Genomic DNA, 27,026 nt, shown 5'->3' with positions numbered 1-27,026 from the left:
AGTGAAATAGTTCTTGGTAAGAGCCAAGGACAGCAATTCCATGATGAATTCAGTAGGGGCTTTAAATCTCTGTGTAGAATGGGTCAAATTGTTTCTTACACAGTCCATGGCTTCGTCATGTGGAATATTGGTATACAGTGATGTAATGTCAAGTGTTACCTTGCCTTCAAACAGAGAGATCACTGCAGTACTGTCTCTAAGGTATGTCTCTGTTTGTTGGCTAATAGGCTGAAGGTACTTATCAATAAATTGACAGACTGGTTCCAGAATGGTACCACAGCCTGCCAATATTGGTCTTCCCGGTGGTTTTTCCAAATCTTTGTGAATTTTTGGGATTGCATAAAATTTAGGAGTGGAACAATCAGGTTTGTTAAGGAATTGCGCTTCTTTAGGAGTTATCCAGGAGTGTTGTAAGGCGTAGTCTGTGATTTCTGAAATAGTCTTCTGAATGACTTTTATAGGGTCTTTACGGAGAGGACGGTAACTACCTGGTACATTGAGAAGGTCTAGAACCATAGTATGGTATTGGGACTGATTCAGGATTACTATGCCTCCACCCTTATCTGCAGGTATGATGACAATTTGAGGGTTGTTACTGAGAGATTTTAAAGCTTGTTTCTCTGTCTGTGACAGATTGTACCGGGTAGACCTATGCTGTTTTTGTAGGTTGTTAAGGTCTCTTAGAATGCATTTCTCAAATGTGAGAAGTTGGATGTTGGAAGTTGGATGGAAGCTGCCTGCAGTAAGGAGGCCGCCCGATATAAAGGGGTAGCTCTGCCCCTTTCTTTTGTAGTCCTTCACAAGCTTTTTCCATTTCTGCTGCGCTTTCCGTCGGCGCCTCCCCCTCATTCCAAAGGGGGAGGGGGAGGGCAGGAGGAGGACACCGCCCAGGTTATCGAGGTGCCTCCTCCATTTTCTTTGGTCTTTGTTTGTCGTCACTGTCATTAACTCACCAGTGCGTGAAGCTTTGTTTTACATAAACCAAACCGCACGATTTTCCAAGCTGCATTTTAATTGAGATGGATGTGCAATTTCAGTGGAAAGGACCTAAATGCGAAAATATATGTGCTGCCATATTAGTTTTGCTAACCCTACTGCGTTTATTACCATAGCAACAGCAACGCCGTGAATTCAACAGTGTTTATTTTCCATTATCAAGGAAACAGCAATGCCGTTAATTCAACAGTGTTTGCCCAGGCTGTCCGGTAGGCATACAAATCAGCTTCCTCATTGTATTGTTGCTTTATAAAGCTAATGAACATTTGTATGCTGTGGCAAACCAAGTTTGGCAAAGTTTATTCAAATATTCAAAAGCAACACAAGTAAAACAGTTTTGCAAATTATTTTTTGTTTTGGCAAAGTAAACAATATAAGCATACTAAATCAGTTCAAGTCAGGAAGAATTATTAATAATACTAGTACACGTACTTTTGATGAAAATCATATGAATATAATAAACAGTTAAGAATTTTAATTAAAGGACTGTTAAAATAAATACAGTTCCAGCATCAACAAAGTTTTGCATTCAAACTCAACAAACCAGTGCATTTTACCATTCACTCAATAACATTTGCCATCTACCTAGCAAGGCATGCTGCATCCAAATTATTTTTTAGACACTATGGCTGTACAATGGAAACGATGGAAGAAACGTTTCGACCATTATGTACTCGCAGCCCATGGTTTGAACTTTTCCAGTGAACACAAAAAGTGTTTATTGATACATTGTTTAGGAGATTATGGGCAAGAACAGTTTGAGAATTTGCCTGCACTTTCTGATGAGGATGCTGTCAAGGGTTTTGACCCATGTTGAACCAATAGACTGGGTAGATGTGGGGATGAGCTGTCGCCGCCCATCATTCCATCCCAGAGTGCAGGAAAACCGCGCAGTTTGTGCGCACACCAGAATGGTCGCCTGACCTGCCATCGATCAGTGCGAGCGTGATGGGCTAGGAGTGCCATGAGTGAAATGGTGCGACAAGTGGTGCAAAGAGAAAAACAGCAGTGCCTGTTAGCTAAAAAGCACTTTAAAAATCACCTTTGTTTTCCTGAATGCAAGCTCAAAGTGCCTATTTCGAACATTGCAGTATATTCAAAAATCTCAATAAACACCAGCAGACATTTGGCAGAATGTATTCTTGTGTGCATACAAAATCTGGGAAGATGAAGAGCCCAAAACAATGTTTATTACAAAACTGGCTGAGCTGTGGATGTCATCAGCTTAATTGAAATTGGATTTAAAACCACTAAAATCGAAATGTTTAAATTAAATGAGTGACCTACTTTTGAGTGTCACATAGTTGCAACTGTTAAATGTCATGGTTTTGAACTTAGAATCAGCATTCTAGCTGCATGTGTAAAAATTGTAAGTTTGATTTAAACTGGGAACAAACAGGACATTTAGCTGAAGCTTGACTTAAAGAAATTGAATTCTGCCTGACAACTACCCCCGACAGGAGTTGAACTGGCTCAACAACTCTTCCCAGGCCTGGCTGCATCCTGCTGCCCCACCAAAAGGAGATCACACCTCTCTGATTGAATTAAGGGAGGAGTACCTGCAGACTGCAGGAAGTTGAACAAAGCCTTGTCCTGGACTCGGGCAAATGTTATATTGGGGGGGGGCGTAAAGTGGCTTCCTCTTGGGAGAAACTGGGAGGGGCAGTGCCTCTGCTGGCAAACTGAGCTTGGGGGAAGTGGATAAACCAGTTATTCCACCATGTGATGTGGGAAGCCACACCCCTTTTTGACCAGGGCATAATTTTAAAAAGATAGATAACTCATAGTGCGGACTGGTCAAAATTATATAAGTAATATCATTATTCTTGGGATTTTTCCGTGCACATTTTAAGAGTTGTTAGGACTCTGTGGTGTATTCTTGGGGGTTGCTAGCAGAAAATAGGGTCTTACTCCAAATGTCTGCATGTTAAAAATCTGACACTTCATCAATTAATGTCCATACTCCTTGCACACATTTGTGGAATTTTTGGTAAATGTCCGATATTGGTAAACCGACCAAAAAGCACAAAATGTTGTCATTTCTGAATCCCAGTTCGCAGGAACATGGGGATTGAACAGAGACCTGTCTTAATTCATCGGTAATATGTGCATGTAATGTCCACCACTTGTGTATATGGGAAATATGTATTTGAATCAAATATAGATTTGTGGGCAAATTGACCAGGGGAGGATCCTCTGACCCATAAACAGACCTCATCATGATGACAATCCATTTCCTTCCCCCAATCATGGGAGAGGGGAGAATTGGGCCAATGACAAGTAGAGAGGGGCAGGCTCAGTTATTCCACGCACACACCCACTTTCTAAACACATAAAAGCAGACAGTGCAGGACAGGTGGGGAGACATTCACTTTCCACTTTCTTGCGGGACGCTTTGCCGGGAGACTCCAGACTTCAAATCCATCAACCTCCAGAGACCAGAGATCCAGAGAGATTCAGAGAGACCAGAACTGTGCAGTGCTGTGAGCAGAACCGGTGCTTGACAGACCCAGAGAGCAGAGCTGACCCAGATAGCCGGGACTTCAGAACCACCCGCCGGAAGTCCCGTCCAACCTGACCAGACCTTGACGGCTTTTTTCAAAAATATAGTGTGAGTACTCACTGTGTCAAAACCAATTTCTTAGTTTAAAATAATCTAATCCAAACTATTTTAGCCTATTATAACTGCCTCCTAGAATCATGTCATTCTATCATCTTTAAAACTGAAAACTGTCATCTGTCATTCTGAGTTTTAAATTTCAAATCCGAAAAACTACCTTCACAAAATCGTCCGTATCTCTAGGAGCGAGATTTAACTTTCATCTTAAAGCTAAGATTCTAGGCTTTCCAGCGAACATAGAACCGACGTCCTACTCCTTATAGTGCCTCCGTAATTACGCTCGACGCGCGCGACTGATTTGCCGCGATTTGACATTTGCAATCATTTCAGCCACGTGTAAAAATCAGCAGCTCCTTGCTTTCCTTTGCTAAAATTAATTTTAACCTGCTAGTTACTCATAGAGAATTGCTAAAGTGAGCCTGAACTAATACCAACTAGCTATCACTCACCCTGAACCTCTACAGGGAATTAAAATCAATTTTAGCATCATTTCACTTCATTGTCATCACATTCAAAGCATTTTGGGGCCTGTGTTTCAAACTTCTACCTGTTTTCCTCTAAGCTTGCTGGGGGGGGAACTGAATTTCGTATTGTATTTGATTGCATTCCTGAGAACTGTGTGCTCCTCCTTCCATTTCTTACATTGCATAGGGGGGGGTGAATTGCCAGAGAAAAAGTGATTATCTTATCTTTTGCTAAAATCCTATCAAGTTATTTCTGTACTGCATTGTATTCCTCATTGCTTTTCCCTTGAAACCATAAAAGTATTTTTGCTACCTTATCCATCCTATACTAACTCCTCATTGATTGTAATGAAGTGTGCTATTGCCAGATCACCCATTGTTGATCAACATTATATCCATAAGTGTGATATCAATTATTAATTTATTATAAAAGTGTGATATATATCTTGTTAATTTTTCAAATAAACCTTTTTAATTTGCAAAACAAACCTACTTCTGGCTCAGTGGGGTCAGGGGGATTCTAAGAGGGGGGTGTTATACAAGGGTTGTCATCCAGAGTACTGAACTGGACATAACAATACATCAATAAGGGTTTTCCTCAGCATCCCAGACTGGGCATTGACTTAGCTGTAGTGTTGATTGAATATCGCTTACAATTCTTCAGCTCTTACAGAATATGAAAAATGTATTAAGATGTTAGATGTACACTACGAGAAATCTGTGAGCATCATTCTGGAAAGATATCATTTTGGAAAGTGTAAACAAGGAGATAGTGAAACTGTGGAATAGTTCATTGCAGCCTTAAGTGGTTTGGCTATCTCATAGGAGTTTGGTAATACTCTAGATGAGCGTCTTCGTGATCAAATTATGCTGCAATGCAGTAACAGTAAAGTAAGGGAAGCACTTTGGTCCAAAGGAAACCCATCTTTAGATGAAGTGCTCAGAGTCGCAAAACAGGTGGAACACACCAACAAATGCGTGAAGGAACTTGAAAAAAGGGGAGTAGAATGTGAAAGTAGGGAAGAACAATTGGCACAAGTACCTGAAGTTTTGGCTGTTCAAGTAAACGAATCTACAAATAGGAGATCAATTTCTAAGAAAGATCCAGCATATGTGAAAAAGAAATCTTCTAGGTTCAAGGAGAGGAGAGAATCCGGCGACAGACGGAGATGCCATAGATGTGATAGTGTACACTATTTGGCTAGTAGCGATAAGTGTCCTGGCATCAAAGAGTTATGCAAAAGGTGCAACAAAGGAGGACATTTTACCAACTGTTGCAGGACCAAGAAGGAAAATATAGACTGTGTTGATGAACTATGTGAAAGTCTGGAAGAATGCACTTATGCAGTGGAAGATTTTTTTACGCATTACAAATGGGAATGATGAGGATACAGATATGGAAAAAACCCATGGCTATGATATAATTAGATGACAAACAACTTAGCATGGTGATTGACTCCGGCGCAAATTATACATTACTACCCCAGTTTTTGTTTGAAAATAATTTTAAAGCAAGTACCAGGCACAATGAAGTCGACATCATACCAGTTTTGTATGGAGGTAAACACAGTGAATTGATGGGTTGGTTTTGGTCCATGATGAAGTTTAAGGACAGATCTGCAAAAGGAAAAGTTTACATCACGACATAAGGAATGCAACCACTTTTGAGCTGGTATCATCAACGGAGATAAAAAATAAAGCTGGACTACAATGCAGAGGAAACAGTGTATGCAGTAAACCATGATGCCTCAAAGGAGAGTCTTGAACAACTTTCTGTGTTTAAGGAAGAACTTGGAGTTTTGAAGAATTTCAGTCACAGGATTAAACTGAAACATGATGCCATTCCTGTGGTGCAAAAACAGAGAATTGTACGCTTAACCATAAAAGCAGCTGTGAAAGAAGAACTTGAGAGATTAGAAACAGAAGGTCTAATTGAAAGAGTGGAATTATCGTAATGGGTTTCACCTTTGGTAATATTGCACAAGCCAAATGGTAAATTGAGGTTGTGCGTAGATCTCACGTGTGTGAATAAATGTGTCATTCCTGACAGACATCCTCTACCTAATATAACTGAAATGCTGGGAACGATTAGAAATGCCAAAATAATGAGCACGTTGGATTTGAGATCTGCATATCACCAGATTATGTTACATTCTTTGTCTAGAAATATAACTGCTTTTATTACTACAGAAGGTTTATTTTATTGTAAAAGGATGCCATTTAGGCTCATTGCTGCTGCATCAGTATTCCAGCATATAATGTATCGGTTATTTCATCAAATGCAAGGGGCACCATGTTTTCAGGATGATGTATTGGTTTATGGTAAAGATCAGAAAGAACATGACAGTAGGCTTCATAGAGTGTTAAACATATTTAAGGAATCTGGGCTTACACTGAGTAAAGATAAATGCAGATTTAACAGGTCTAGCATACAATATCTGGGTGACGAGATTTCCGAGAAAGCTATCAAACCCAAGGAGGAGTTAGTCAACACCATTTTAAATGTTCCCAGTCCGGATAGCAAAGACAAGTTGATTTCATTTTTGGGGATGGCTGAATATAATGCCAAGTTCATTCCCGTATTAGAAAGTAAAACGTTTCACATGAGAAAATAAGTTAAGAAAAATGTGAAGTTTGAATAGGTTGAGATGTGTGAAAGGGAGTTTAAGAACATTAACGTCGATTTGAATGGTGCACCCACACTGAAATCTTTTAATCCCAATGTAACAAGTATACTCACCACAGATGCCAGTAATCATGGCTTGGGGGCACTGTTATCATAGATTGAAGGTGGTATAGAGTACACAATTGCATTTGCTTCAAGAGTTTTAAGAGAAGCAGAATGCAATTATTCTACTATTTAGAAGGAATTACTGGCGGTTAAATGGGCTATTGAAAATATAGGTTGTTCATTTGGGGAACCAAATTTGTTGTTAGATCTGATCCCAAACCACTTAAGGAGATACATATGACCAAAGGTCTTGATAAAACGTCACCGAGAATTAGGAAATCGGTGGCAAATTTGTAGGAGTATAATTTGGATGTGGAATTTGTTCCTGGTGTGAGAAATAAAGCCACTTATTATTTGTCAAAATTGACTAATATTGTTGAGAGTGTGGAGAATGAAGGAAGTGATGAGGAACAAGTTTTGAGTGTGCATCAAGAAATGGTATCTGAGAATGATTGGCTACAAGCAATGGAGTCAGATGACATTGTCAAAAAGGTCAGAGAGCGACTAGAAAGTGGAGAAAAAGGTATTGAAATTAAGAAAGGTGAGTTGCGGGATGCTCTTAGACATGTATATGATGAACTGCATGTAAGCAGAGGTTTAGTGTTAAGGAATGGAAAATTACATCCACCTGTTGGGGCGAGGAACAAAATATTGCAGATAGCACATGAGTGACATCAGGGTATGACTAAAATGAAACAAGTGGTCAGGCAAGATTTTTGGTGGCCTGGTGTAGATTTGGAAGTAGAAAGACTGATTAGAGAATGTTGCAGTTGTGAAGACTCTGTCAAAGATTATGTTGCCAGACAGGAACCCATGACCATCACATCCATACCCACCATACCTTGGGAGTGTGTTGGTTTAGATAGTGTGGGTCCAGTGAGAAGCCAGGGCACGTTGAGATATTGCATAGTGCTTATTGATATGCTTTCTAGTTGGGTGAAGGTTGAATGGGTACAAAATATTTGTTTGAGAGATATAATTTCATTTTGGGATGCAATATTTAAGCAGGAAGGTTACCCCACCGCAATCATCACAGATAATGGAGTGCAATTGGTGTCAGAAGTGATGAAATCATTCCTCAATGATAATGGGGTTGAGCATAGGACAAGTTCGATTTATAATCCCCAGACTAATGGCATAGTCGAGAGATTCAACACGGTGATAAAGAATAGCATCAGGTGTGCATTGGCAAGCAATTGTGATTGGAAGAAGGCAGTTGAAGATACTGTTGTGGCACATAGATTCACGTCTCATTCCACCACAGGGGTTTCCCCTTTTGAAATATTAAGAGGTAGGAAACCTAACGCAAGAGTATGTCCTGCGTGTTTGGGCAGAGCATGTATCAGAAACATTGACTTTGAGGAAGTGGGAAGGAATATACATCAAAGACAAAAATGTAATAAACAGTTGTTTGATATGAGGAAAGCTGTTAAGGAGTGTCGAGTGGAAGTGGGTGATTGGGTGAGAATCAAGTTACGAGTTGTCAATCTCATAGGACTTGTTAAGTGGTCTGAACCTATTCAAGTTGTAAAAAGATTCCATGGGGCCATTAAGTGATCAGATGGAAGAGTCTGGAACATGAAAAGAGTGTGCAAGTGTTCTTATTAGGAGTGTGAGTCCATGAAGAATGATAAAGGTTGGGAGCAGATTAAGATGTTTAAGACAGATAATATTTCTGGAAAGAGTCAATGCCTGGAGACTTTTTGTACTAAAAGGGCATGTAAAAGACTGTCATATTTTAAGGATTATATGAGTTATACTCCCACTCCCATATGTTGCATTACAAATCTTTCTGTTCTATTTGTGAGGGCAAAATTGTATATAGTTCACCATGTCGAATATCCTTTTGACCTATTATGTCATATTTGTACCATTTATAGGTTTTGTAGTTAAATCCAAATATGGGTATCTGCTCTAGTTGGCTTTTGTTGTATAAAGAAGGGAGGTGTGTAGTATCCCATTGTTTACCATTTCTGTATTTCATTATCCTATGTGCATTTATCAGAAAGGGATTGGAACATTGCATTACAGCTGTTAGAAGGATGTCTTGGAATGCTGTGGGAGCAGGGTCTAGAACATGGAACATTGGAATGTTTAGGAATGGTGCAGTGTTGGTCAGTTGCTCCGGTAAAATGTATGTGGCTGGTGGGCTAAACTCTTATGTTCAATAAACATCATTTATAAGTTCAATTGCACGGAATAATTCTTCAGCCACCTATATATAAGCTGAATCTTTTGTGTGTTTGGTTATTTGACTACCTATTTGCTGCCCATGGCCATGCTAATCCCTATGGTCATTTCCACCCATTACCAGCCCCTCGCCACACAAAACACATTCTATTGGGATCTCTTCAAACTAGCTCTGTCAGATAGCAACATCTAACTTTGTACTGCCAGTGGTATGTCTAAGCAGTCTGCTGACAGTTAATGGCATACTTACAGCTGTAAATGAGCTAATGGTATAAAAACAATGTTTAAACCAGGTGTGCCTTCAGCCACTTGGTTTCCATCTATCCTTGCACTGAAGTCCTGATAAAAACAAGCATGACAAAGCCAACATTTGTGGTTTGCGTGTAGGTGTTCAATAGGTATTTACCACGTACTGCTAATTACACAATTTCCCAGCTGCTACCATCTTATTTGCCAGTAGTACTGTTATGGCATTACCTGGCAAATATCTATCGCATGCCAACACAAAATCCCAAACTGCTGGCTTTCCCAGTGCAGGTTTAATTATTGCATTGTACTGAATGTGTTTGGTAGGGGAATTGTTAGTGGTGTGAGACTTTGACTGTTTGTAGCAGTCGGAGACATACTTGAGGGTTATTCTAAAAATACATGTTATGTCTTGTTCTGGAAAAATACCTAATAGATGCAGCATTGGTGGATACATTCACAGATTCCCACTTGGGTGATAATCTAGTGTTTGTTTTAATTTTGTTGGATTATTTTGCACATCTCATCTTTATTTATTATAATTTGCTGTGGGTGAATAGTTAAAACACACCCAACCATAAGATCTTGGTTAAGATGCAAATCACTGCAGTTAGTGTTAAGGTGGATGCTTTCACAGCAAATACATTTAGTTGGTTTATAACAACAGATACACACTTTTAGCTGCTTGGATGTCTCTAGGCAAGGCATCCCTGGAGGCAGCAATATTCAGGAATAGATGACGTTTTGATGGATGGGGCAGTACATGCGCATGGGACATGTGGTGTGTGGCCCATGGCCCACCCTGATGTCTTGTGGCGGGCTGCCACAACTAAGGGGCCAGAGAAGCTGATCTGATCCTGCCTGTCCTCTCCGCTGCTGCAGACAGTGCTGTGACAGCTCGCTGCAGCAGCGCCCCCGTCCCATCACTCTTAAGCTTCCTCCTCCCCATCACACACCAGCTTTTTTCCTCTTCCCCATCACGCACTCCTTTCCTCCTGCCCATCACTCACACTGGCGCCTTCTTTCCTCCTCCGCATCACACACCTACACCAGCTGCTTCATCCCATCGCATACTGGCTCCTTCTTTCCTCCTGCCCATCACATCCCAGCCCCTTCTTTCCATCTCCCCCAGCTTCTAACAACCAAACAACACCTACAAGCTTTGTGGCCCACCTCATTAACCATTCTCCCTATCTGTACTTTAATGCAATATTTTGAGCTTAAAGCGGCACCTAATTGCCAAAAAAAAAAAAAAAACATTGAGTAATGTATTAAGCCATTGTCTGCCAAATGGGGGGTAGATGGATTTGGACAGGGCAGGCTATTGAATCTGGATGCCTTAAGGCACAGGGGTATTAACATTTTGAAAGCACAGCCATTCATGCGGCAGTGTTTGATATGTGCACTAATTGTAGCACTCTCTCTCTTGCAGCATTTGAACATCTACTATGACACATCCTGGCCGTGGCACAACAAAATCGCAGGAGACAACAACAAGGGACACTCTGGGTGGCAATTAACCTAAGCTAAGTGCTGCAGTACCTCAGGTGTGTTTATTATGCTGATATGTCTTTGTATACTGCAATAGTGATATTGTATGTGTGTGTAGAGTCAGATGCACGGATGTATGTTTGTATGAGTGATGTGTAACAGCTCGATGAAAGCGTGCGCAGTGGTCAAAACTTTACCTTAACATCCCCAACCTATCAACAACCTCTCCATAAACCTCATTCCGGTTTCCCTACTTCCCACTTCCTATCCAACCATTGTCACCCTAACCCTCCTTCCCTGTTGGGGTTGCAGAGGCCTGTATAAGCATCGACTTGCAGCAGGTCCCAAAACCGCATTGGGGATGGTTGGTTCATGCCACTCCTGCACCTCAGAGCTGTGGACCCTGTGACAGAACTGTATTGAAAGTTATGTTATTTTATGAGTTGTATTATAATGTAACAGACACAAGAACCCCCCATAAGTAGCATTTTCTGTAGTCTTGAATTGACGCGATTCACGGATGGTGGTTTGAGGGGCACTTTTTTTGAGGCGAGTGGTGGGTCACTGTTTTGAGTCGAGAGGTGGGCCACTTTTTTTTGGGTGTCCGGGCCTATTTCTTGTCCCTATCCGACCCTGCGCACACTGCACACAAAGGCACTGCGCAGCAGGCTCATACACACACAGGGCTATCCAAAGCAAGAATGCATATGTACTTCTTTTATTTTACTTGGAGAATTTGATCAAAAGTGACTGTGACCCTGGGGCATAAGGATTGTTATACAACAAACACAATGCACAATTCCTATGAAATACACAAACACAGCAACCCTCCCTCTTTCTGATTAATATCACGTGGTCTGTCTGGGTCCTTTGTCCCCCACACCCCCACCCCCCTGAATGTACGTTCATCAGCCACCTGTCCAGTGGGTAAGTACAGCTAAGGCAGGCGAGGGTGAACTATCGCCTCTTGGCAACCGAATAGCACCTTCCCTTGAGTGAAACCCAAGAGCTTTGTATGCGAAAGGTGAATGCCAGCTTTGCAAACCAGGGAGTCCTCTGTTGCATGGAGATACATATTTAAGTTTCTCATGTAACATGAGCTTGACCGGGACTGATGGCAGCAAAATGATGCAGACTTTCAACCCTGGGTGGGAAACTGATTGCTCAAGGGCTTCCAGCCATGTGATTGGGCCGGGAACTCTGATGTTGATATAAAAGCTTGATTATCATGTGAGATAATCATGGGGAGCCGGCAGGCTGCAGAAAACTGCACCAATGAAGAAAGACCTTGCGGACAGCTTCAGTGCCACACAGTTGCCTTGCAAACAGGACGATGCCATGCAACGTCAGTCCTTTATCCTCCTGGGCAGAACCGGCACTAGGCGTGGGTAGTCGGCTCTTGAGGGCCCCATAGCTACCTGCTGCCGGGAGTATAAGAAGTAACAAGGGCTGTGCTGCATCCAGCCAGACCGACCGCTAACCGCTGCCCATCACGGCGAAGACCCTGTGAAACCAGCCTTACTGTGACAAGTCCACACAGATCAAAGAGAATCCTAACCCACGACCACATACTCAACCCGAGAAGATGCAGTAATGAAGCTCAAGCCTCGGTATACAAAAATCACAGCTGATGGATAAAATCTATCGCTAAGAAGACAGACAGACAGCTGCATCCAGCCACAGGACTTTTAGCAAGACTGTGTTGTCAGCCCCTAACCTCATGTGATGCACTTCTAGAGACAAATACCTCCCGCCCATCAGACCTTCAGGGCCTCACATCCTCTAGCTAAAGTCAGGCATCATTGGAATATGAGTCTCTCAGCCGCTTGCCCTTTCTGTCCACATGAGATTGAAAGTGCAGTGCATTTTATTTTGTTTTGGCCAAGGTATTCTCATATAAAGAGATTTCTAACACCAAAAATTAACAGGCTGATTCATGGAATTATTTGCGTGAAAAACGCAGATTTGTGCACCTTTCTGCCCGGAAATCCCAGTTTGAAGTATGGGGATTTTATCCCTGTTTGAAGTATGGGGATTTTTCGGGCAGAAAGGAACGCAAATCTGCGTTTTTCATGCAAATAATTCCATGAATCAGGCAGTAAATGTGAGTACTCTTGAGAGATGCGCCAAAACAGATTCTTTCTTTGCCGATTTATAGTTTAAATTTCGTGTTTTAGCCCTTTTCAGTTAACACGTGTTTCGTCTTCTGTGCCGTACTCAAACCAGGGCTATATTTCAAACTTTCCAAACCAATTGCTTCCATACATTTCTGTGTCTGATTGGTTCATTCGCCCTTTAGTTTGCGTCCTCTCTGTAATTCATGGGATAATCCCTCCTGTTACTGGAACGGCTCGTCACCCGCTCGATGTGCTCGCGTCGGCCTTCTTAGTTTTGCATTGGAAGAATCGATGTAGCGCTTGATTTTTGCTTGGCGGGGGATTGTGAGCTGGCAACTAACAGGGTAATTCATAGAATTTCGCACAAAAGTGGTGCACGCGGCTGGCGCACAGTGTGTGCGTGCGAATGTCTGCGCCAGCCGCGTCCGCTAAAATCGATATCCGCGCACAGCGTATTCATGGATTTCAGCCTCCAAAACCAGCCATGGCGCAGAGTGGCGCAGCGACCCTGCAGATGCGCCAGTTACGCCCCCAAGAACGCCCTCGCTCAAGGAAAAGCCATCAAAATTCACAATTCATCGCAAAGGGCTGCGCTAACCCTGGACCAGTATACATGGCTGCCAAACAGCAAACGGCGAGCAGGGAACGTGTATTACTGGGGTGCGCGGGAAGTTCCACACGCGATTTCAGCAGGGTACATGTATTTCTGGGGTTCGGGGAAGTTCCACACGCAATTCCAGCAGGGTACATGTATTACTGGGGTGCGGGGAATTTTTACACGCGATTTCAGCAGGATACCAGTATTACTGGGGTGCGTGGGAAGTTCCACACGCGATTTCAGCAGGGTACGTGTATTTCTGGGGTGCGGGGAACTTTCACATGCGATTTCAGCAGGGTACCTGTATTACTGGGGTGCGTGGGAAGTTACACACGCAATTTCAGCAGGGTACGTGTATTTCTGGGGCGCGGGGAAGTTTAACACGCGATTTCAGCAGGCAGAGTAGGTGTCTTACTGGTGTGCGCGGGAAGTTACACCCGCGATTTCAGCAGGGTACCTGTATTTCTGGGGTGCGGGGAAGTTCAACACGCGATTACAGCAGGGTACGTGTATTACAGGGGTGCGCGGGAAGTCCCACACACGATTCCAGCAGGGTACGTGTATTTCTGGGGTGTGGGGAAGTTTCACACGCGATTACAGCAGGGTACGTGTATTTCTGGGGTGCGTGGAAGTGTAGCACGTGATCACAGCAGGGTACCTGTATTACTGGGGTGTGCGGGAAGTCCCACACGCGATTCCAGCAGGGTATGTGTATTTCTGGGGTGCGGGGAAGTTTCACACCCGATTTCAGCAGGGTACCTGTATTACTGGGGTGCGTGGGAAGTTACACACGCGATTTCAGCAGGGTACATGAATTTCTGGGGTGCGGCGAAGTTTGACACGCGATTTCAGCGGGGTGCGTGGGAAGTTACACCCGCGATTTCAGCAGGTTACCTGTATTTCTGGGGTGCGGGGAAGTTCAACACGCGATTAAAGCAGGGTACGTGTATTACAGGGGTGCGCGGGAAGTCCCACATACGATTCCAGCAGGGTACGTGTATTTCTGGGGTGCGGTGAAGTTTCACACGCGATTACAGCAGGGTATGTGTATTTCTGGGGTGCGTGGAAGTGTAACACGTGATCACAGCAGGGTACCTTTATTACTGGGGTGTGTGGGAAGTCCCACATGCGATTCCAGCAGGGTACGTGTATTTCTGGGGTGCGGGGAAGTTTCAAACCCGATTTCAGCAGGGTACCTGTATTACTGGGGTGCGCGGGAAGTTCCACACGTGATTACAGCAGGGTACGTGTATTACTGGGGTGCGGGCAAGTTTCACACGTGATAGGCCCTGTGCGAGTGGGGTACGTGTATTCCGGGGGTGCAGCAGAGTCCTACACGTGAATTGGCAGTGTGGGTCCTCCCAGGTGTTCCGTCTACACCCTCCACGGCCCCTGCAGGCAGACCACACCACAGGGGACTACCCTGCACCCCTGGTCATGACCCGCAGGCAGTCCATCCACCATGGGCATGCCCCCCCAGCCAAGCCACATGTCACCTTGCACTAGTGATCACCAACGCATTACCCCTTTGCACCCCACCACACAGCAGTGCAGGGCACCTGCCAGCAGGCACACACTCATCTCCCCCAGCACCCCTACCGCCCAGCAGTGTGGGGCACCTGCCAGCAGGCCCCCACTCATGTCCCACCCAAGTCCCCTTGCACCCCCACCCCCCAGCAGTGCAGGGCACCAGCAGAAGGCACCCACTCATGTCCCACCCATGTCCCCTTGCACCCCCAACCCCCAGCAGTGTGGGGCACCTGCCAGCAGGCCCCCACTCATGTCCCACTCATGTCCCCTTGCAGCACCACCCCCCAGCAGTGCCGGGCACCTGCCAGCAGGCCCCCACTCATGTCCCACTCATGTCCCCTTGCAGCACCACCCCCCACCAGTGCAGGGCACCTGCCAGCCAGCCCCCACTCATGTTCCCTTGCACACCCACCCCCCAGCAGTGTGGGGCACCTGCCAACAGGCCCCCACTCATGTCCCCTTGCACCCCCAGCACTGAGGGGCACCTGCCAGCAGGCCCCCACTCATGTCCCCTTGCACACCCACCCCCAGCAGTGCGGGGCACCTGCCAGCAGGCCCCCACTCATGTTCCACTCATGTCCCCTTGTAACCCCACCCCCCAGCAGTGTGGGGCACCTGCCAGCAGGCCCCCACTCATGTCACACCCATGTCCCCTTGCACCCCCACCCCCCAGCAGTGCAGGGCACCTGTCAGCAGGTCCCCACTCATGTCCCCCAGCACCCCTGCCCCCAGCACTGAGGGACACCTGCCAGCAGGCCCCCACTCATGTCCCCTTGCACCCCCACCCCCCAGCAGTGCGGGGCACCTGCCAGCAGGCCCCCACTCATGTCCTCTTGCACCCCCACCCCACAGCAGTGCAGGCACCAGCAGAAGGCCCCCACTCATGTCCCACCCATGTCCCCTTGCACCCCCAACCCCCAGCAGTATGGGGCACCTGCCAGCAGGCCCCCACTCATGTCCCACTCATGTCCCCTTGCAGCACCACCCCCCAGCAGTGCCGGGCACCTGCCAGCAGGCCCCCACTCATGTCCCACTCATGTCCCCTTGCAGCACCACCCCCCACCAGTGCAGGGCACCTGCCAGCAGGCCCCCACTCATGTTCCCTTGCACACCCACCCCACAGCAGTGTGGGGCACCTGCCAACAGGCCCCCACTCATGTCCCCTTGCACCCCCAGCACTGAGGGGCACCTGCCAGCAGGCCCCCACTCATGTCCCCTTGCACACCCACCCCCCAGCAGTGCGGGGCACCTGCCAGCAGGCCCCCACTCATGTCCCACTCATGTCCCCTTGTACCCCACCCCCCAGCAGTGCAGGGCACCTGCCAACAGGCCCCCACTCATGTCCCCCTGCACCCCCAGCACGGAGGGTCACCTGCCAGCAGGCCCCCACTCATGTCCCCTTGCACACCCACCCCCCAGCAGTGTGGGGCACCTGCCAGCAGGCCCCCACTCATGTCACACCCATGTCCCCTTGCACCCCCACCCCCCAGCAGTGCAGGGCACCTGCCAACAGGCCCCCACTCATGTCCCCCTGCACCCCCGCCCCCCAGCACTGAGGGACACCTGCCAGCAGGCCCCCACTCATGTCCCCTTGCACACCCACCCCCCAGCAGTGTGGGGCACCTGCCACCAGGCCCCCACTCATGTCCCCTTGCACCCCCAGCACTGAGGGGCACCTGCCAGCAGGCCCCCACTCATGTCCCCTTGCACACCCACCCCCAGCAGTGCGGGGCACCTGCCAGCAGGCCCCCACTCATGTCCCCTTGTAACCCCACCCCCCAGCAGTGTGGGGCACCTGCCAGCAGGCCCCCACTCATGTCACACCCATGTCCCCTTGCACCCCTACCCCCCAGCAGTGCAGGGCACCTGTCAGCAGGTCCCCATTCATGTCCCCCAGCACCCCCGCCCCCCAGCACTGAGGGACAACTGCCAGCAGGCCCCCACTCATGTCCCCTTGCACCCCCACCCCCCAGCAGTGCGGGGCACCTGCCAGCAGGCCCCCACTCATTTCCCCTTGCACCCCCACCCCCCAGCAGTGCAGGGCACCAGCAGAAGGCCCCCACTCATGTCCCACCCATGTCCCCTTGCACCCCCAACCCCCAGCAGTGTGGGGCACCTGCCAGCAGGCCCCCACTCATGTCCCACTCATGTCCCCTTGCAGCACCACCCCCCAGCAGTGCCGGGCACCTGCCAGAAGGCCCCCACTCATGTGCCACGCATGTCCCCTTGCAGCACCACCCCCCACCAGTGCAGGGCACCTGCCAGCAGGCCCCCACTCATGTTCCCTTGCACACCCACCCCCCAGCAGTGTGGGGCACCTGCCAACAGGCCCCCACTCATGTCCCCTTGCACCCCCAGCACTGAGGGGCACCTGCCAGCAGGCCCCCACTCATGTCCCCTTGCACACCCACCCCCCAGCAGTGCGGGGCACCTGCCAGCAGGCCCCCACTCATGTCCCACTCATGTCCCCTTGTACCCCACCCCCCAGCAGTGTGGGGCACCTGCCAGCAGCCCCCCACTCATGTCACACCCGTGTCCCCTTGCACCCCCACCCCCCAGCAGTGCAGGGCACCTGCCAGCAGGCCCCCACTCATGTCCCCCTGCACCCCCGCCGCCCAGCGCTGAGGGACACCTGCCAGCAGGCCCCCACTCATGTCCCCTTGCACACCCACGCCCCAGCTGTGCGGGGCACCTGCCAGCAGGCGTCCCACTCATGTCCCACTCATGTCCCCTTGCACCCCCACCCCCAAGCAGTGTTCGGCACCTGCCAGCAGGCCCCCACTCATGTCCCACCCATGTCCCCTTGCACCCCCTCCCCCCAGCAGTGCAGGGCACCTGCAAGCAAGCAGGCCCCCACTCATGTCCCCTGCACCCCACCCCCCAGCACTGAGGGTCACCTGCCAGCAGGCCCCCACTCATGTCCCCTTGCACCCCCAGCACTGAGGGGCACCTGCCAGCAGGTCCCCACTCATGTCCCCTTGCACCCCCACCCCCCAGCAGTGCGGGGCACTTGCCAGCAGGCCCCCACTCATGTCCCCCTGCACCCCCACACCCCAGCAGTGCAGGGCACCTGCCAGCAGGCCCCCACTCATGTCCCCCTGCACCCCCACACCCCAGCAGTGCGGGGCACCTGCCAGCAGTCCCCCACTCATGTCCCACTCATGTCCCCCTGCACCCCCACCCCCCGGCAGTGCGGGGCACCTGCCAGCAGGCCCCCACTCATTTCCCCTTGCACCCCCACCCCCCAGCAGTGTGGGGCACCTGCCAGCAGGCCCCCACTCATGTCCCACTCATGTCCCCCTGCACCCCCACCCCCCAGCAGTGCAGGGCACCTGCCAGCAGGCCCCCACTCATGTCCCACTCATGTCCCCCTGCACCCCACCCCCCAGCAGTGCGGGGCACCTGCCAGCAGGCCCCCACTCATGTCCCCTTTCACCCCCAGCAGTGCGGGGCACCTGACAGCAGGCCCCCACTCATGTCCCCCAGCACCCCCACCCCCCAGCAGTGCAGGTCACCTGCCAGCAGGCCCTAACACATGTCCCCCAGCCAACACGTCATCACAATCTAGATCCCTGGCCCTTATGGCAAGCCTCCACATGCCAAAGCCCCACCCAAGTATTGCACCCACCCACATAGAAATGCCAAATACATGACACAACCCCAGTGGCAAGTATGTAGATGAAGACATGTCCCTCACACACACACAATGGGTGCAAGTGAATCTCAAAACCCATTTCATGACATGCATGAAACCAATGAGATAATACCACACATCGAAGTTTGTAGAAAAAAATGTATTAAAAGCAACATGAATGGAATTAAAATCAAACAAACGACAATGGAAATTAAAAATGAAAAGCTGCATGTCTGTAAAATAATAAAAAACAGCAAATCATAATCCAAAGGAAAGGTGTCCAAAGTCACAGTTCCAAAAATGAAATCCAAGGGAAAAACAAAAGTGAAAACCATTGCTCCATGGGGAAATCCAAACAAAAAAGTAGAATCCAACAGTCAACTATACACAGATGAACAATCCAGGGTCCATGATCCCAACTGAAGAAATGAAACCTATCAAAAACTCCTACCTAATAAAAAAAACTATATCTCAAAATGTGGTCCATTGTCCAAAAGGTCCAAAATAATGAAAAAAACTAAGGAAACCTAATACTAACTAAATAACTATTTATAAGGGCAGCGGGCAAGTCCAACGGCTCACATGTTAATGTTCTGGGCCAGGGCATCATCGAACTCCTGCTCGATGTCCCGGAGGTGGTCCTCTTCCATGGCCCCGAGGGTTCGCAGGGACGATGACATCTGGAACTCCAGGTCCCTGCGAATGGCCTCGAGGCACTCGGCCCGCCTCAGGGCCCTACGCATGGAGTTCTCCGCCCTGACCATCGTGAGCCGTGCCTCTTCCGCCCGCTGCCGCTCCGCATCTATCGCATGGCCCAACCGCTGCCACACGGAAGACACTTCCCGTCCAGGTTCCTCCTGCCCTCCGGCCGATGCCTGCCCCTCCGATGTTGATGGCCCCGAGCCATCATTGCTCCCACCTACAGCCTGCTCCTGCTGCTGCTGTCCATGTGCCCTGTCCGATGGTGCCTGCACATCCTCCATCTGCTGGTCTCCAGTTGTGGTGTCCACCCCTGCTGGACCGCTGACTCCCGACTGTGGCAGGGATGTGAGCTCCACCAAGCTGGCTGTGTTGGTCAGGCCAGGTCCACAGGGGGCCCTGGTGGAATCTGGGCCAGAAGACGATGTGGAGAACGACCGGCGCATAGCCTTCACAGAGTAGGAGAGGTCCGCCAGAGTGTGCGTCACATGTAGGAACCCTCCAACCAGGGCCCCTCCCAGCAGTGCCACGTCACGACGCTGCTCTTCGTGATGGCGTGCGTTCTCCACCCAGGAAGAACGCACGTCATCACGAATGACACGCGTGCGCAACGCGACACCCACCAGGACGGATCCCATACGATCGCGGGACCCCTCGTCCACAGGTAGTGGAGAGGCAGATGATATGGCACTCTCCCCTACCTGCGGACGGGCCTAGGACGGGGCCTCCCTGCTGGTGCATGATGGTACAGTCACAGGGTCAAGGACAGCGACATGCACAGGCCCCTCCGCGGTGACCTGTGCTGCCTCCTGACCCTGGCCCTGGACTGCACCACTTGCACCAGTGATACTACCCCCACCAGGCCCCATGTGCGGCTCAGTAGCGGGCTCCTCCTCCTCTGTGGAGACCACCAATCTGGATGTCTCCACACCGTCTTCCGCTATTGGAAGCCCCTGTGGGGGCTCACCCGGACCTTCCGCCACAGCCGTTGAGGCAGATGCAGCACCAGCCCCCTCGCTCCCGGATGATGGTAATTCCTGGGAGGGTGGCTGGGCCTTGCGTCGCCGCCCAGTGGAGGCATCCCCGCCGTTTTGCTCCACAGCGCCGTCTCCACCGTCTTCTTCACTTGACGCTGCGTAGAGGGAGACATAGAACACAAGCATCAGGGTACAGTACAAAATACCCTAGACAGGAAGCAATACCACATGAGTGGCACTGTCAAATGTCACTTCCATCCTGTCATTCCACAACACATGGGTGAATGCACACAACACAAATGCAGAAACAGTCTGTGCGCCTGCAATCAACATCAACATCCATGTAGAAGGGCCCCTGTAAACCAAGATGTTGCCTTCAAAGTCACATGCATCCATGGCGTTTCAAAGTCACACACACACTTCTCAGGCACACACACACACATGTGCACCATACATGTACATGACATCAGCACCCATTCCTCACCCCCCCTCCATGTCCAGGAACAGAGACAGCCATGCATTCATGAGTGCATTCCACATAGATCTCCCCATGTTGCTTTAAAAACACATGCACCAACCATGTGGCTCACACATAACTGGTCTCACATGCATGACCATGATGTCCCTGCACACACACATATCCATACATGGCCTATGTCACACATGCAGGCAAGCATCAGACTACCAGCACACTGCAACATGCACTGTCTCACACAGCAATGCTTGGCCACTTACCGCTCAACTCCAGACGGGTCTGCCTCCAAAGGATCTGGGCGTGGAGTGCTGGGCCTACGTGTTCCAGGACCCTCATCTGAATGGCACTCAGGCGTGCCTGGCCCCCCTCCGCGAGGCGCCGGGCCTTGTGGAGGGTCCTCGACCTGAAGTCCTCCCAGCGCTTCTTGACGTGCTTGATGTCGCGCATTGCCACCCCCTCCGCGTTGATGGCAACCACTACGTCGTCCCAGATCCTCTCCCGTCCTTCCTTGTTGGCGCGTGATGTTCCGAAGAGGGCATCATAATGCCCCAGGACATGCTCCACCAGGACACCAACTTCGGTGGCAGTGAAGCTGGTGGCCCTCTGCCTCTCTGGCTGGGGGTTGCCAGTGGTGCCAGATGGTGTACTGCCCGACATGGCAACCCCAGAGGCAGGAGTGGGTGGGCAGCTGGGTCCTGGGGCTGGGCTGTGGAGCGATGGAATCCCAGTCGGGTGTCTTCTGTTCCAGCAGGGGTGGACAAAGCAACTGGACCCCTGCAGATGGCTGACGTGCAGGCACCAAATAGCAGGGCACGTGGGCATCAGGCAGACAGGCAGCAGCAGATGGCTGGTGGGAGCGTGCTCAGGGCTCTGGGGGGCAGGAAAATGGCCTTCTGGACAGGAGCGTGGTCTTCCGTGTGTGAACGCGTGGCCAGCTTGATACGGAGTGATTTGGCACGTGAAAATCTAGCACGTCAGTGTGTAATTCGAGGAAAGGCCCTTAGTGCGTAAGTGCGTCAGCACACGTACGCGATATCATTGGACCAAAGGCCCTTAGCGCGTAAGCGCGTCTGTGACGGCCACGCGCGGGCGTTTCCCTGAACCTGGGTGCATGTTACACGTCCAAGAACTGCATGTCCGAGTGTCAGCTCGTGTAATTGGAGGTTAGGGCCTTAGTGTGTATACGTGGAAGTGACGTTGCACGTGTGTGCCGGTTCAAAAGGCACGTGTAGGATGTCATTTCCTTGTACGTGCTTTTCGTGGAGAGCGAGTGGGTGAATTCTGTACTTCTTGTCGGTTCACACGCGATTTACTTCACAGCGTTTCTAGTTCGTACTCCTTGTTACCTCTGACAGCTTTTTTCTGTTTTTCTGTTGGGCATTTCCTCAAACAGCGTTCACTTCTTCTTTTGTCCTATCTCTTCAGACAGTGTACAATTCTTCTTTTGGCGGTGGTGTTGCCAACGTGCACACGCGTGTATTTTTCATGCTCATTTTCCAGGCAGACGGTGAGTCGCGCACGTATTTACCAACTGTGCTTGCCCCGTGTGTCGCGTACCCCTTCAGAGGTCATTGTAGGCTGCGTAACACGCGTACGTTCATTTTTGTGTTTCTGGGTGCCACAGAGTAGTGCGGGTTCATTTTTCCACGCTCTACGAGGGGTTGCGTGCATGTTATTTTCTGTTTTTGGGGTGCCTGTGCGTTGCGTGACCCGTCATCTTTCCCCAGGGGTCACATACAGCCTTGCTAGAGCACTAGGCTACGAATTCCATCTAGTACCCTATCCCTTTGACACCCAATTGCCCAGGACAATAGTTTACTGCAACTCCCATACGCACAACAACATCAGTGCCATGGTTGGGAAGCGACCAAGCGGTAAGGGTGGCAAAGGTGGCCGAGCCTCAAGAGGTGGTATTGGTGGGCACGGTAGGGGACGTGGCTATGATTTGCAGGGTACCCCTAGCGCCCCATGTGTGGAGGACCAGTCAGGGACACCCTGTTAGGGAGAATTCTCTGTTTAGGCTGAATTTCCTAACCTAGTGAGTCCCCCAGCAGCTTTGCTGGATTTCGGGAGTTTGTTTTTTCCATCCTGCCAAGAGTGAGACTCTTTTCCTCCCACTCTTGGACATGTATGTGTGTAATTCCTTTGAATGTCAATGTGTTCTATGGGCTACGGGGTCTTTTACTCCATAGGGTCTCATATGTTTTTCTATGTGTGTTACACTGCACCCTACGTGCCGTAACACTGGGGCGTCCTAGCGGACCTCCACCATAGACTCCATACCCGGGGACTGACTACTGTCTCCCTGTGCATGTAAAGTCACCATTGGCTTTACTAGACCTAAATTTACTAACAGGACTAGTACAAACCATCTTATTGTGGATGTACTAGTAGGGGTAATTCGATTACTCCTGGACCTGTTACTCGAGGGGGCACTGTTCCGTCCCCCCTCGTCGAGTTTTGGCTGGTGGCAGTGGAAACTACTTGTTATGTTCGACCCCGAACCTAACCCTATGGGACTCGTCCCATTGTTGGAGATTGATACTTTTTCTCGTTAATCTCTAACGTACCACCGATTTACTTATCTTAAATAGGTTTATCGGATGATATTTTCTGCCAGAACTCGGTTTGTAAAATGGCGTCTGTGTTCGTCTCTGTGACTCCTAAACCAAAGGTTGAGCCCTTTGTTCCACTTTTGGCGGGGTCTGTACAGAGACCCTCCAAAGTGGTGCCAATCTGTCTGGGTTACCACAGGGGTGTGGGAGGGGGTTTAGGCACCCTGGACCGAGTTGCCTTGCCAACCCCGGTCGCACTCTTGAGTGATTGGCCCAAGTGGTGAGCCTTCCCGCTCACAACTTACCATGTGTTGATTGACAGCTAGGCTGAATGAATGGGGGTTTTCTGCATAAAAGCAGGGCTTTTGGGACTGGATCTTCAGAAGTCGCCACAGGACCTAAGAATCCGACGAGGGTAACGCTGAGCCGACCTCAAACGACGACACTTCCGGTGGAGCCCTGCGGAGCCGACTCACCACTTCCCGACGACAGAGGAGATCTCCCTGCCGGAGAGTCTCTTCCCCTGACTGGTGGGAACAACCAGTCCCCTTTGCTTTTTATTCGCCTCAGGATGCAGTGGTCCAATTGCCCGTGCAGCGCACCTCAGCAACCGGATAGCCACTACCCCTGTACCACGACCAAAAGGTGGTGCCTTGTGACGGAGCACTCCGCGGCTGGTCTCTTCCCCGGTGGTGCACCGGACTTCACTTTCTTCGACGACGAGAACCTCTCTACTCTTGGCAAAGACCCGACATGCATCCACCACCAGGAACAACTGCCCCCGCCGGAGCTCCCCTCCACAACAAGGTACCGTGTCCACCTGGCTTCCCTTTCGATCGGTTCGAGTGAGGTGTCTTAATCCTCTCCGTTCCGTTGGGTCGCCTCCAAGCTTTTCTCATTTATTGTTCTGAACTGGTTCAATCTGCCGATAATAATTTGCTACAAAGACTTGAATGCATCTACACTAGAGACTTTTTCGGGACATAGCGCCTTGCCTCTCTCTGAGTGGGCCTGGCCTCTGAACTTAATGATCTATTGTGATTCTTGCCTTCTTGCCGTGCATTTTACCCGCAAGGTATTGAACTGCGTTGATTTCGTAACCTGCCTATCTTTTTCTCTCCCTTCCTAACTAATATTCGAGTGTCATCTAGGTTGAGGTATACACCTCTGTCTGAAAATAAGTGGTACCAGTAGAACCTAGAGTTGTCGAGATATTGCTAGGGGGATTGATCGTTTCTTCTTCGTAGAGTAATTGTGTTTGATTTGTTTGCCGTGATAGTGCTATAGTGTTTTTCATGGATGTTCTGTTATAAATAAGTACCTTAATATCTTTACACTAAGCCTTGTTGCGTGTTTGCTTGTCTTGCTGTGAAGAATTGCCCTATTTTGTATACTCCACATACTGCTCAACTCTTCTTGAGGGAAATCTGACTGCTCAGCCACAGCTACCGAGTGAATCTGTGTGGTACAGACTTCTACCAAGTGGGTTCACCGCCAAACACCTGTATTCCTAAATCTTTTGCAGTGGTCCCAGAGGGAACTGCACAGGTTTCCGCCTAACACTGGTGTACAGCGGTGGGATTTGTATCGAGTATACAGTTAAGAGTGCTTTTCGACACTGTAGGATAACTAACCACAAAACTTTGCACAAAAAGCAACTTTCAAAAAACATGTATACGATGGAAACTTACAGTCAAGAGTCCTTGTCAGGTGAAAATACTGAGAGTTTGCGAGCTCTCTGTAGGCAAGCAAATCTTTCTGTAAGAGGCAAGAAGTTAGAACTAATCGATAGATTGCTGTCGAACCAAAGTCTGGGCACTGGTTCAGAGGAACCAAGCTCCCCAGCAAATGTAGATAACAGTAATGGTGTTGATCTAAATCATAATTCTGATGATAGCGATAAAGAGGCTGACGAGGACGGCGAGGCTAACGAAACTGTCTCCCCTGCTCCTCTACCCGCCTTACCAGCTGTGCCTACGGGGCCCATATCAGGTCCCATAAGTAACCCTGCTTATTTTGAACTTGAAAAAATGAAGCTCGAATTAGAATACAAACGGTTCTTGGCCCAATCTGAACGAAACCAAGAGCTCGCGTTCAGACGGATGAATGCCCAGGCTGAGCAGAAGCAAGCTGAGTTAAGACTCAGGGAAATAGAACTTAATCACGAGTTAGAGATGAAAAAGTTGTCTATGGAAAATGCTTCTCTCTCCTCTGGTTCCTCTAGGAGCTCCAGTCCCAAAAGATCCCGGATGCCGAAGGAATTAGTGGGTATGTATGAACCGAGATTGGATGTGTTGTATTGGTTGAAACTGTTTGAATACAATCATGGGCTCCAGGACATCACCGGGAATGCTTTACTTCCCTGGTTGTTCTCTAGGCTCCCTCCTGTTGCGACTGATGTGGCAATGGAGCTGGGGGAGGCGGATAAGATGGATTACGAAAGTGTGAAACTAGCTTTAATAGCTAAATTCGGGAAGACCCCTTCCCAGTATCTTAAGAGGTTTAGAACCCTCAAAAAGCATGATGGTACCCCTTGGGCTACCTGGGTGAGTATAGGGTTGAAAAACGTAGAGGGATGGATTAAGGGTTACAAAGTGAACACTTATGAGGGTATGAGAAATCTTTTTATGTTGGAGTCTATTTATGATGCCTGTTCTCCTGAGCTCAGACAGCACTTGGCTGATTCGAAGGAATTGGATTCCCAGGAGCTAGCTAAGGCTGCTAACTTGTGGGTTGCCAACAGGGCTACTCATAAGGATTCTGGGGCAACTCAGAAAAAGGATGAGGGAAAACAGCCTAAAAAAGACTCAAAAGAGAATTCTAATAACTCACATTCCAAAGAGGGCCCCAAACAAAACCAGAAGGGTAAGCCACAAGGAAAACCACAGCAGAATAGTATGCCTTCTGGTACCAAACCGGAAGGAGGACAGAACAAGCCACCATTCCAGAAAGCATTTGGTAAATGCTTTGTTTGTGGCTCGACTGATCACGTGAAAGGAGATCCCAGATGTAAGGGTAAACCTTCAGGGGTCCAGCTTGTCACCTTAGCCTTCGCTCCAGAGGAGGAAGTCCAAATGGCAAGTGGAAACTTTCTACTGCTAGCTGACGAACCCATTGGAGTCTCAGCCAGCGTTTCTTTAGTATCTCTGGGGTTGTGGGAACAACAGAATTTAGATGTCTATAATTCTATCCCCGATAATACTAAAGAGTATTATAAGGACAGTGTCCAGGTGAATGGTCAGGAGACTCCTGCCATTAGGGACACTGGGTCCAGCATAACTGTGGTGGATAAATCGTTTTTTCAGGCAGAGGATGTTGCTAAGGCACCCATACGCCTCATCAAGTTAGCTGGAGGGCCTGTGCAGATGCTTCCCCAATTACCAGTTCTCATCCAGTGTAACAACATGACTGTGAAGATACCTGTCAACATACAGAGTGAGGTACCAGGACGCGTACTGTTGGGTAATGATTTGAAAACTCTCGGAGTTGTATCACATACTCCCAGACCTCCTAGTAAACAGTTACAGGAGCTAACAAGACCTGCAAGAGAGAGGACTATGCGCGGTACTCTCCAGGAGATGATGAAGAAAGAAATCACTCCTGCTCCACTGGAATTGTCGGCCGCTGTCTCCAAGAAATCAGAAGCGAAAGGGAAACCTAAGGCTTCTATCCAGAAACCAGCAGCCCGCATTCCAGTGCAGCC

This window comes from Ambystoma mexicanum, chromosome 13, assembly GCF_040938575.1.
Source record: "Ambystoma mexicanum isolate Mex_15411 chromosome 13, UKY_AmexF1_1, whole genome shotgun sequence".
NCBI lineage: Eukaryota > Metazoa > Chordata > Amphibia > Caudata > Ambystomatidae > Ambystoma > Ambystoma mexicanum.
Note: the sequence above shows the minus strand (reverse complement) of the source record.